This window comes from Convolutriloba macropyga, chromosome 9 (genome assembly GCF_964194025.1).
Source record: "Convolutriloba macropyga chromosome 9, txConMacr16.3, whole genome shotgun sequence".
Taxonomy (NCBI): domain Eukaryota; kingdom Metazoa; phylum Xenacoelomorpha; order Acoela; family Convolutidae; genus Convolutriloba; species Convolutriloba macropyga.
Genome location: NC_134476.1, coordinates 63,421,120 through 63,433,812, shown reverse-complemented (window position 1 = coordinate 63,433,812; position 12,693 = coordinate 63,421,120). Strand labels below are relative to the sequence as shown.

The window sequence follows — 12,693 nt, the reverse complement described above, 5'->3', positions numbered from 1 at the left end:
CTTTTAACTTCTTTGTAAATACCAAATGTAATGTTTCGTCAATACTTACCTTCTTTGTAACTTTGTATTAACCAACTGTAAAAATAGCATCTGAATTTATTATTTAAAAGCCTAATTGTTTTGATAAACTTATTAAATAGGTAAGTATCAACTCTAATTGATAAATTTTATTTGAATGCACTCTGCGTTAGCGGAGTGCAGCCTAAAGAAGGGAACTCAGCGGTTTGCACTAACTTAAAAGTTAGTTTAATAAAGGGAAATTTTACAATTTGTATTGATGTTTCCGAGACAGTTCCAAATATCAAATATACAGTAAACGCAAGCAGGGGAACTTTTAAAATGGCTTTTACAAGTATATGGGGTGTGTTTAAAGCAATGGTTATTGCTGAAATTGTCATTTACAAAAAGTATCCGCGCTCGATGAGGCTTAACTTTTTCGATCACCGAACTTTGTTTTGGTCACCAAATCATCAATTTTAGATTTGGTTCATTTTTTGTGGGCATGCTCCACTTGAGCTATAATTGGGGATAAAATAAAAAAAATGGGCAGAGCGAACCATTTTGGACAAGTTTTTACCGATTTCCAAAAAAGTATCCGCGCTCGATGAGGCTTAACTTTTTCGATCACCGAGGCTTTTTGAGGCTCTAAAATGTGTAATTATCGAATAAAAGTTTTCTATGAGATTTGAATACTCAAAAGAAAAAGCCTACAACACCTGGTGTTCCCAAGCGGTCACCCATCCAAGTACTAACCAGGCCCAATGTTGCTTAACTTCGGTGATCGGACGAGAAGCGGTACATTCAACATGGTATAGTCGTAGTCATTTGCGTAACTGGGAGCGAAATTATTTACAACAGTATTGTATTGTAGTCTTATAGTCATATACAGGATCACTTTAACTCGCCGCCTTGCGGTTTGCAAAATAGTCTCTTAACACATGCAATTTTAGCCTAGGTTGTGTTATAATTTATGCAATTCGTAGCCATACAGTTTATTATGACCAACGCACAAACTTTTTGCTTCCAACCATCCACAATACAGTGGAACGGCCCCAAAACAAGGGAGATATGAATTGGGTCCGAGGAACCTGTTCAACCGGACATTGAACCGGAAGCATGACTTCAGTGGGTTTAGGCCGGTACTTGGGAAAATCATAGCTGAATTGCTTTTAGCCTAAGTGTTGTGATAAACTTATTAAATAGGTAAGTATCAACTCTATTTGATAAGTTTTATTTGACTGCACTCTGCGTTAGTGGAGTGCAGCCTAAAGAAGGGAACTCAGCGATTTGCACTAACTTAAAAGTTAGTTTAATAAAGGGAAATTTTACAATTTGTATTGATGTTTCCGAGACAGTTCCAAACATCAAATATACAGTAAACGCAAGCCAGGGAACTTTTAGAATGGCCTTTGCAAAAATATGGGGTGTGTTTGGAGCAATGGTTATTGCTGAAATTGTCATTTACAAAAAGTATCCGCGCTCGATGAGGCTTAAGTTTTTCGATCACCGAACTTTGTTTTGGTCACCAAATCATCAATATTAGTCCGATTTGGTTCATTTTTTGTGGGCATGCTCCACTTGAGCCATAATTGGAGATAAAATAAAAAATTGGGCAGAGCGAACCATTTTGGACAAGTTTTTACCGATTTCCAAAAAAAGTATCCGCGCTCGATGAGGCTTAACTTTTTCGATCACCGAGGCTTTTTGAGGCTCTAAAATGTGTAAATATCGAATAAAAGTATTCTATGAGGTTTGAATACTCAAAAGAAAAAGCCTACAACACCTGGTGTTCCCAAGCGGTCACCCATCCAAGTACTAACCAGGCCCGATGTTGCTGAAATTCGGTGATCGGACGAGAACCGGTGCATTCAACATGGTATGGTCGTAGGCATTTGCGTAAGTGGGATCGAATTTATTTACAACAGTATTGTATTGTAGTCTTATAGTCATATACAGGATCACTTTAACTCGCCGCCTTGCGGTTTGCAAAATAGTCACTTAATACATGCAATTTTAGCCACGGTTGTGTTATAATTTATGCAATTCGTAGCCATACAGTGTATTATGACCAACGCACGAACTTTTTGCTTCCAACCATCCACAATACAAGGGAGCGGCCCCAAAACAAGGGAGAGATGAATTGGGTCCGAGGAACCTGTTCAACCGGACATTGAACCGGAAGCATGACTTCAGTGGGTTTAGGCCGGTACTTGGGAAAATCATAGCTCAATTGCTTTTAGCCTAATTGTTGTGATAAACTTATTAAATAGGTAAGTATCAACTCTATTTGATAAGATTTAAATGATTGCACTCTGCGTTAGCGGAGTGCAGCCTAAAGAAGGGAACTCAGCGATTTGCACTAACTTAAAAGTTAGTTTAATAAAGAGAAATTTTACAATTTGTATTGATGTTTCCGATACAGTTCCAAATATCAAATATACAGTGAACGCAAGCAAGGGAACTTTTAGAATGGCCTTTACAAGTATATGGGGTGTGTTTGGAGCAATGGTTATTGCTGAAATTGTCATTTACAAAAAGTATCCGCGCTCGATGAGGCTTAACTTTTTCGATCACCGAACTTTGTTTTGGACACCAAATCATCAATTTTAGTCCGATTTGGTTCATTTTTGTGGGCTTGCTCCACTTGAGCCATAATTGGGGATAAAACAAAAAAATTAGGCAGAGCGAACCATTTTGGACAAGTTTCTACCGATTTCCAAAAAAGTATCCGCGTTCGATGAGGCTTAACTTTTTCGATCACCGAACTTTGTTTTGGTCACCAAATCATCAATATTAGTCCGATTTGGTTCATTTTTTGTGGGCATGCTCCACTTGAGCCATAATTGGAGATAAAATAAAAAATTGGGCAGAGCGAACCATTTTGGACAAGTTTTTACCGATTTCCAAAAAAAGTATCCGCGCTCGATGAGGCTTAACTTTTTCGATCACCGAGGCTTTTTGAGGCTCTAAAATGTGTAAATATCGAATAGAAGTATTCTATGAGGTTTGAATACTCAAAAAAAGCCTACAACACCTGGTGTTCCCAAGCGGTCACCCATCCAAGTACTAACCAGGCCCAATGTTGCTTAAATTCGGTGATCGGACGAGAACCGGTGCATTCAACATGGTATGGTCGTAGGCATTTGCGTAAGTGGGAGCGAATTTATTTACAACAGTTTTGTATTGTAGTTTTATAGTCATATACAGGATCACTTTAACTCGCCGCCTTGCGGTTTGCAAAATAGTCACTTAATACATGCAATTTTAGCCACTGTTGTTTATAATTTATGCAATTCGTAGCCATACAGTGTATTATGACCAACGCACAAACTTTTTGCTTCCAACCATCCACAATACAGTGGAACGGCCCCAAAACAAGGGAGAGATGAATTCGGTCCGAGGAACCTGTTCAACCGGACATTGAACCGGAAGCATGACTTCAGTGGGTTTAGGCCGGTACTTGGGAAAATCATAGCTGAAATGCTTTTAGCCTAATTGTTGTGATAAACTTATTAAATAGGTAAAAATCAACTCTACTTGATAAGTTTTATTTGAATGCATTCTGCGATAGCGGAGTGTAGCCTAAAGAAGGGAACTCAGCGATTTGCACTAACTTAAACGTTAGTTTAATAAAGGGAAATTTTACAATTTGTATTGATGTTTCCGAGACAGTTCCAAATATCAAATATACAGTAAACGCAAGCAAGGGAACTTTTAGAATGGCCTTTAAAAGTATATGGGGTGTGTTTGGAGCAATGGTTATTGCTGTAATTGTCTTTTACAAAAAGTATCCGCGCTCGATGAGGCTTAACTTTTTCGATCACCGAACTTTGTTTTGGTCACCAAATCATCAATTTTTGTCCGATTTGGCTCATTTTTTGTGGGCATTCTCCACTTGAGCCATAGTTGGGGATAAAAAAATGGGGCAGAACGAACAATTTTGGACAAGTTTTTACCAATTTCCAAAAAAGTATCCGCGCTCGATGAGGCTTAACTTTTTCGATCACCGAGACTTTTTGAGGCTCTAAAATGTGTAAATATCGAATAAAAGTATTCTATGAGGTTTGAATACTCAAACGAAAAAGCCTGCAACACCGGGTGTTCCCAAGCGATCACCCATCCAAGTACTAACCAGGCCCAATGTTGCTAAACTTCGGTGATCGGACGAGAACCGGTGCATTCAACATGGTATGGTCGTAGGCATTTGTGTAAGTGGGAGCGAAATTACATACAACAGTATTGTATTGTAGTCTTATATTCATATACAGGATCACTTTAACTCGCCGCCTTGCAGTTTGCAAAATAGTCACTTAATACATGCAATTTTAGCCACGGTTGTGTTATAATTTATGCAATTCGTAGCCATACAGTGTATTATGACCAACGCACAAACTTTTTGATTCCAACCATCCACAATACAGTGGAACGGCCCCGAAACAAGGGAGAGATGAATTGGGTCCGAGGAACCTGTTCAACTGGACATTGAACCGGAAGCATGAATTCAGTGGATTTAGGCCGGTACTTGGGAAAATCATAGCTGAAATGCTTTTAGCCTAATTGTTGTGATAAACTTATTAAATAGGTAAAAATCAACTCTACTTGATAAGTTTTATTTGAATGCATTCTGCGATAGCGGAGTGTAGCCTAAAGAAGGGAACTCAGCGATTTGCACTAACTTAAACGTTAGTTTAATAAAGGGAAATTTTACAATTTGTATTGATGTTTCCGAGACAGTTCCAAATATCAAATATACAGTAAACGCAAGCAAGGGAACTTTTAGAATGGCCTTTAAAAGTATATGGGGTGTGTTTGGAGCAATGGTTATTGCTGTAATTGTCTTTTACAAAAAGTATCCGCGCTCGATGAGGCTTAACTTTTTCGATCACCGAACTTTGTTTTGGTCACCAAATCATCAATTTTTGTCCGATTTGGCTCATTTTTTGTGGGCATGCTCCACTTGAGCCACAGTTGGGGATAAAACAAAAAATCTGGCACAGCGAACCATTTTGGACAAGTTTTTACCGATTTCCAAAAAAAGTATCCGCGCTCGATGAGGCTTAACTTTTTCGATCACCGAGGCTTTTTGAGGCTCTAAAATGTGTAAATATCGAATAAAAGTATTCTATGAGGTTTGAATACTCAAACGAAAAAGCCTGCAACACCGGGTGTTCCCAAGCGATCACCCATCCAAGTACTAACCAGGCCCAATGTTGCTAAACTTCGGTGATCGGACGAGAACCGGTGCATTCAACATGGTATGGTCGTAGGCATTTGTGTAAGTGGGAGCGAAATTACATACAACAGTATTGTATTGTAGTCTTATATTCATATACAGGATCACTTTAACTCGCCGCCTTGCAGTTTGCAAAATAGTCACTTAATACATGCAATTTTAGCCACGGTTGTGTTATAATTTATGCAATTCGTAGCCATACAGTGTATTATGACCAACGCACAAACTTTTTGATTCCAACCATCCACAATACAGTGGAACGGCCCCGAAACAAGGGAGAGATGAATTGGGTCCGAGGAACCTGTTCAACTGGACATTGAACCGGAAGCATGAATTCAGTGGATTTAGGCCGGTACTTGGGAAAATCATAGCTGAAATGCTTTTAGCCTAATTGTTGTGATAAACTTATTAAATAGGTAAAAATCAACTCTACTTGATAAGTTTTATTTGAATGCATTCTGCGTTAGCGGAGTGCAGCATAAAGAAGGGAACTCAGCGATTTGCACTAACTTAAACGTTAGTTTAATAAAGGGAAATTTTACAATTTGTATTGATGTTTCCGAGACAGTTCCAAATAACAAATATACAGTAAACGCAAGCAAGGGAACTTTTAGAATGGCCTCTACAAGTATATGGGGTGTGTTTGGAGCAATGGTTATTGCTGTAATTGTCTTTTACAAAAAGTATCCGCGCTCGATGAGGCTTAACTTTTTCGATCACTGGATCTTGTTTTGGTCACCAAATCGTCACTTTTGGTCCGATTTGGCTCATTCTTTGTGGGCATGCTCCACTTGAGCCATAGTTGGGGATTAAAAAAGTTGGGCAAAGCGAAACATTTTGGACACGTTTTTACCGATTTTCAAAAAAGAATCCGCGCTCGATCAGTCTTAACTTTTTCGATCACTGGATCTTGTTTTGGTCACCAAATCGTCACTTTTGGTCCGATTTGGCTCATTCTTTGTGGGCATGCTCCACTTGAGCCATAGTTGGGGATTAAAAAAATTGGACAAAGCGAACCACTTTTGACACGTTTTTACCGAATTTCAAAAAGTTTCCGCGCTCGATGAGGCTTAACTTTTTCGATCACCGATTTTTGTTTTGGCCACCAAATCATCAATTTTAGTCCGATTTGGCTCATTTTTTGTGAGCATGCTCCGCTTAAGCCATAATTGGGGATAAAGCAAAAAAAATTGGGCAAAGCGAAACATTTTGGACACGTTTTTACCGATTTTCAAAAAAGAATCCGCGCTCGATCAGTCTTAACTTTTTCGATCACTGGATCTTGTTTTGGTCACCAAATCGTCACTTTTTGTCCGATTTGGCTCATTCTTTGTGGGCATGCTCCAATTGAGCTATAGTTGGGGATTAAAAAAATTGGACAAAGCGAACCATTTTTGACACGTTTTTACCGAATTTCAAAAAGTTTCCGCGCTCGATGAGGCTTAACTTTTTCGATCACCGAATTTTTTTTTGGCCACCAAATCATCAATTTTAGTCCGATTTGGCTCATTTTTGTGAGCATGCTCCACTTAAGCCATAACTGGGGATAAAGCAAAAAAAGTTGGGCAAAGCGAAACATTTTGGACACGTTTTTACCGATTTTCAAAAAAGAATCCGCGCTCGATCAGTCTTAACTTTTTCGATCACTGGATCTTGTTTTGGTCACCAAATCGTCACTTCTTGTCCGATTTCGCTCATTCTTTGTGGGCATGCTCCACTTGAGCCATAGTTGGGGATAAAGCAAAAAAATCTGGCAAAAAGAACCATTTTGGACACGTTTTTACCGATTTTCAAAAAAGTTTCCGCGCTCGATGAGGCTTAACTTTTTCGATCACCGAACATTGTTTTGGCCACCAAATCATCAATTTTAGTCCGATTTAGCTCATTTTTTGTGTGCATGCTCCACTTGAGCCATAAATGGGGATAAATTAAAAAAATTGGGCAGAGCGAAACATTTTGGACACGTTTTTACCAATTTTCAAAAAAGAATCCGCGCTCGATCAGTCTTAACTTTTTCGATCACTGGATCTTGTTTTGGTCACCAAATCGTCACTTCTTGTCCGATTTGGCTCATTCTTTGTGGGCATGCTCCACTTGAGCCATAGTTGGGGATAAAACAAAAAAATCTGGCAAAAAGAACCATTTTGGACACGTTTTTACCGATTTTCAAAAAAGTTTCCGCGCTCGATGAGGCTTAACTTTTTCGATCACCGAACATTGTTTTGGCCACCAAATCATCAATTTTAGTCCGATTTAGCTCATTTTTTGTGTGCATGCTCCACTTGAGCCATAATTGGGGATAAATTAAAAAAATTGGGCAGAGCGAACCATTTTGGACACGTTTTTACCGATTTTCTAAAAAGTATCCGCGCTCGATGAGGCTTAACTTTTTCGATCACCGAACATTTTTGGTCACTAAATCGTCAATTTTTGTCCGATTTTGGCTCATTTTTTGTGGGCATGCTCCACTTAAGCCGTAATTCGGGATAAAGCAAAAAAACCTGGCACAGCGAACCATTTTGTTCAAGTTTTTACCGATTCCCAAAAAAGTATCCGCGCTCGATGAGGCTTAACATTTTCGATCACAAAACTTTGTTTTGACCACCAAATCATCAATTTTTGTCCGATTTGGCTCATTTTTTGTGGGCATGCTCCACTTGAGCCATAATTGAGAATAAAACAAAAAAATTGGGCAAAGCGAAACATTTTGGACACGTTTTTACGATTTTCAAAAAAGAATCCGCGCTCGATCAGTCTTAACTTTTTCGATCACTGGATCTTGTTTTGGTCACCAAATCGTCACTTTTTGTCCGATTTGGCTCATTCTTTGTGGGCATGCTCCACTTGAGCCATAGTTGGGGATTAAAAAAATTGGACAAAGCGAACCATTTTTGACACGTTTTTACCGAATTTCAAAAAGTTTCCGCGCTCGATGAGGCTTAACTTTTTCGATCACCGAATCTTGTTTTGGCCAACAAATCATCAATTTTAGTCCGATTTGGCTCATTTTTTGTGAGCATGCTCCACTTAAGCCATAATTGGGGATAAAGCAAAAAAAAATGGGCAAAGCGAACCATTTTGGACACGTTTTTACCGATTTTCAAAAAAGAATCAGTCTTAACTTTTTCGATCACCGGATCTTGTTTTGGTCACCAAATCGTCACTTTTTGTCCGATTTGGCTCATTCTTTGTGGGCATGCTCCACTTGAGCCATAGTTGGGGATAAAACAAAAAAATCCGGCACAGCCAACTATTTTGGTCAAGTTTTAACCGATTTTCAAAAAAGTAGCCGCGCTCGATGAGGCTTAACTTTTTCGATCACCGAACCTTGTTTTGGTCACTAAATCGTCAATTTTTGTCCAATTTTGGCTCATTTTTTGTGGGCATGCTCCACTTAAGCCGTAATTCGGGATAAAGGAAAAAAATCTGGCACAGCGAACCATTTTGGTCAAGTTTTCACCGATTCCCAAAAAAGTATCCGCGCTCGATGAGGCTTAACATTTTTGATCACAAAATTTTGTTTTGGCCAACAAATCAACAATTTTTTCTCCGATTTGGCTCATTTTTTGTGGGCATGCTCCACTTCAGCCATAGTTGGGAATAAAACAAAAAAATTGGGCAAAGCGAAACATTTTGGACACGTTTTTACCGATTTTCAAAAAAGAATCCGCGCTCGATCAGTCTTAACTTTTTCGATAACTGGATCTTGTTTTGGTCACCAAATCGTCACTTTTTGTCCGATTTGGCTCATTCTTTGTGGGCATGCTCCACTTGAGCCATAGTTGGGGATAAAACAAAAAAATCTGGCAAAAAGAACCATTTTGGACACGTTTTTACCGATTTTCAAAAAAGTTTCCGCGCTCGTTGAGGCTTAACTTTTTCGATCACCGAACTTTGTTTTGGCCACCAAATCATCAATTTTAGTCCGATTTGGCTCATTTTTTGTGGGCATGCTCCACTTAAGCAATAATTGGGGATAAAGCAAAAAAATTGGGCAAACCGAACCATTTTGGACACGTTTTTACCGATTTTCAAAAAAGAATCAGTCTTAACTTTTTCGATCACCGGATCTTGTTTTGGTCACCAAATCGTCACTTTTTGTCCGATTTGGCTCATTCTTTGTGGGCATGCTCCACTTGAGCCATAGTTGGGGATAAAACAAAAAAATCCGGCACAGCCAACTATTTTGGTCATGTTTTAACCGATTTTCAAAAAAGTAGCCGCGCTCGATGAGGCTTAACTTTTTCGATTACCGAACCTTTTTTTGGTCACTAAATCGTCAATTTTTGTCCGATTTTGGCTCATTTTTTGTGGGCATGCTCCACTTAAGCCGTAATTCGGGATAAAGGAAAAAATCTGGCACAGCGAACCATTTTGGTCAAGTTTTCACCGATTCCCAAAAAAGTATCCGCGCTCGATGAGGCTTAACATTTTTGATCACAAAATTTTGTTTTGGCCACCAAATCAACAATTTTTTCTCCGATTTGGCTCATTTTTTGTGGGCATGCTCCACTTCAGCCATAGTTGGGAATAAAACAAAAAAATTGGGAAAGCGAACTATTTTGGATACGTTTTTACCGATTTTCAAAAAAGTATCCGCGCTCGATCAGGCTTAACTTTTTCGATCACCGAACATTGTTTTGGCCACCAAATCATCAATTTTTGTCCGATTTGGCTCATTTTTTGTGGGCATGCTCCACTTGAGCCATAGTTGGGGATAAAACAAAAACATTGGGCAGAGCGAAACATTTTGGACACGTTTTTTACCGATTTTCTAAAAAGTATCCGCAGTCGATGAGGCTTAATTTTTTCGATCACCGAACATTGTTTTGGTCACCAAATCATCAATTTTAGTCCGATTTAGCTCATTTTTCGTGGGCATGCTCCACTTGAGCCATAGTTGGGAATAAAGCAAAAAAAATTTGGCGCAGCGAACCATTTTGGTCAAATTTTTACCAATTCCTAAAAAAGTATCCGCGCTCGATGAGGCTTAACATTTTCGATCACAAAACTTTGTTTTGGCCACCAAATCATCAATTTTTGTCCAATTTGGCTCATTTTTTGTGGGCATGCTCCACTTGAGCCATAGTTGGGGATAAAACAAAAACATTGGGCAGAGCGAAACATTTTGGACACGTTTTTACCGATTTTCAAAAAAGTATCCGCGCTCGATGAGGCTTAACTTTTTCGATCACCGAACAATGTTTTGGCCACCAAATCATCAATTTTTGTCCGATTTGGCTCATTTTTTGTGGGCATGCTCCACTTGAGCCATAGTTGGGGATAAAACAAAAAATTGGGCAAAGCGAACCATTTTGGACACGTTTTTACCGATTTTCAAAAAAGTATCCGCGCTCGATCAGGCTTGACTTTTTCGATCACCAAATCTTGTTTTGGTCACCAAATCGTCACTTTTTGTCCGATTTGGCTCATTTTTTGTGGGCATGCTCCACTTGAGCCAGGGTTGGGGATTAAGCAAAAAAATCTGGCGCAGCGAACCATTTTGGTCAGGTTTTTACCGATTCCCAAAAAAGTATCCGCGCTCGATGAGGCTTAACATTTTCAATCACAAAACTTTGTTTTGACCACCCAATCATTAGTTTTTGTCCGATTTGGCTCATTTTTTGTGGGCATGCTCCACTTGAGCCATAATTGGGAATAAAACAAAAAAATTGGGTAAAGCGAACCATTTTGGACACGTTTTCACCGATTTTCAAAAAAGTATCCGCGCTCGATGAGGCTTAACTTTTTCGATCACCGAACTTGTTTTGGTCACCAAATCGTCAATTTTTGTCCCATTTGGCTCATTTTTTGTGGGCATGCTCCACTTGAGCCTTAGTTGGGGATAAAACAAAAAAATTGGGCAGAGCGAAACATTTTGGACACGTTTTAACCAATTTTCAAAAAAGTATCCGCGCTCGATCAGGCTTAACTTTTTCGATCACCGAACCTTGTTTTGGTCACCAAATCGTCAATTTTTGTCCCATTTGGCTCATTTTTTGTGGGCATGCTCCACTTGAGCCATAGTTGGGAATAAAGCAAAAAAAATCTGGCGCAGCGAACCATTTTGGTCAAATTTTCACCGATTCCTAAAAAAGTATCCGCGCTCGATGAGGCTTAACATTTTCGATCACAAAACTTTGTTTTGGCCACCAAATCATCAATTTTTGTCCGATTTGGCTCATTTTTTGTGGGCATGCTCCACTTGAGCCATAGTTGGGGATAACACAAAAACATTGGGCAGAGCGAAACATTTTGGAGACGTTTTTACCGATTTTCAAAAAAGTATCCGCGCTCGATGAGGCTTAACTTTTTCGATCACCGAACAATGTTTTGGCCACCAAATCATCAATTTTTGTCCGATTTGGCTCATTTTTTGTGGGCATGCTCCACTTGAGCCATAGTTGGGGATAAAACAAAAAATTGGGCAAAGCGAACCATTTTGGACACGTTTTTACCGATTTTCAAAAAAGTATCCGCGCTCGATCAGGCTTAACTTTTTCGATCACCAAATCTTGTTTTGGTCACCAAATCGTCACTTTTTGTCCGATTTGGCTCATTTTTTGTGGGCATGCTCCACTTGAGCCATAGTTGGGGATTAAGCAAAAAAATCTGGCACCGCGAACCATTTTGGTCAGGTTTTTACCGATTCCCAAAAAAGTATCCGCGCTCGATGAGGCTTAACATTTTCAATCACAAAACTTTGTTTTGACCACCAAATCATCAGTTTTTGTCCGATTTGGCTCATTTTTTGTGGGCATGCTCCACTTGAGCCATAATTGGGAATAAAACAAAAAAATTGGGTAAAGCGAACCATTTTGGACACGTTTTCACCGATTTTCAAAAAAGTATCCGCGCTCGATGAGGCTTAACTTTTTCGATCACCGAACATTGTTTTGGTCACCAAATCGTCAATTTTTGTCCCATTTGGCTCATTTTTTGTGGGCATGCTCCACTTGAGCCATAATTGGGAATAAAACAAAAAAATTGGGTAAAGCGAACCATTTTGGACACGTTTTCACCGATTTTCAAAAAAGTATCCGCGCTCGATGAGGCTTAACTTTTTCGATCACCGAACATTGTTTTGGTCACCAAATCGTCAATTTTTGTCCCATTTGGCTCATTTTTTGTGGGCATGCTCCACTTGAGCCATAATTGGGAATAAAACAAAAAAATTGGGTAAAGCGAACCATTTTGGACACGTTTTCACCGATTTTCAAAAAAGTATCCGCGCTCGATGAGGCTTAACTTTTTCGATCACCGAACATTGTTTTGGTCACCAAATCGTCAATTTTTGTCCCATTTGGCTCATTTTTTGTGGGCATGCTCCACTTGAGCAGTAATTGGGGATAAAACAAAAAAATCCGGCACAGCCAACTATTTTGGTCAAGTTTTAACCGATTTTCAAAAAAGTAGCCGCGCTCGATCAGGCTTGACTTTTTCGATCACCAAATCTTGTT

The 12,693-nt window shown here is 39.2% G+C and overlaps 5 non-coding genes across 5 annotated transcripts; all 5 read right to left on the bottom strand.

Moving 5' to 3' along the window:
- Positions 1-704: 704 nt before the first annotated feature.
- LOC142347274 (5S ribosomal RNA) lies at positions 705-823 on the bottom strand. Its single transcript, XR_012760285.1, has one exon. It is a non-coding gene; the product is annotated as a 5S ribosomal RNA (ribosomal RNA).
- A 948-nt stretch (positions 824-1,771) lies between these two features.
- Positions 1,772-1,890, bottom strand: LOC142347255 (5S ribosomal RNA). Its single transcript, XR_012760267.1, has one exon. It is a non-coding gene; the product is annotated as a 5S ribosomal RNA (ribosomal RNA).
- A 1,132-nt stretch (positions 1,891-3,022) lies between these two features.
- On the bottom strand, positions 3,023-3,141 carry LOC142347130 (5S ribosomal RNA). The gene has a single exon (XR_012760151.1). It is a non-coding gene; the product is annotated as a 5S ribosomal RNA (ribosomal RNA).
- Positions 3,142-4,083: 942 nt separating this feature from the next.
- LOC142347269 (5S ribosomal RNA) lies at positions 4,084-4,202 on the bottom strand. The gene has a single exon (XR_012760280.1). It is a non-coding gene; the product is annotated as a 5S ribosomal RNA (ribosomal RNA).
- A 948-nt stretch (positions 4,203-5,150) lies between these two features.
- LOC142347268 (5S ribosomal RNA) lies at positions 5,151-5,269 on the bottom strand. The gene has a single exon (XR_012760279.1). It is a non-coding gene; the product is annotated as a 5S ribosomal RNA (ribosomal RNA).
- Between the last annotated feature and the right edge of the window lie 7,424 nt (positions 5,270-12,693).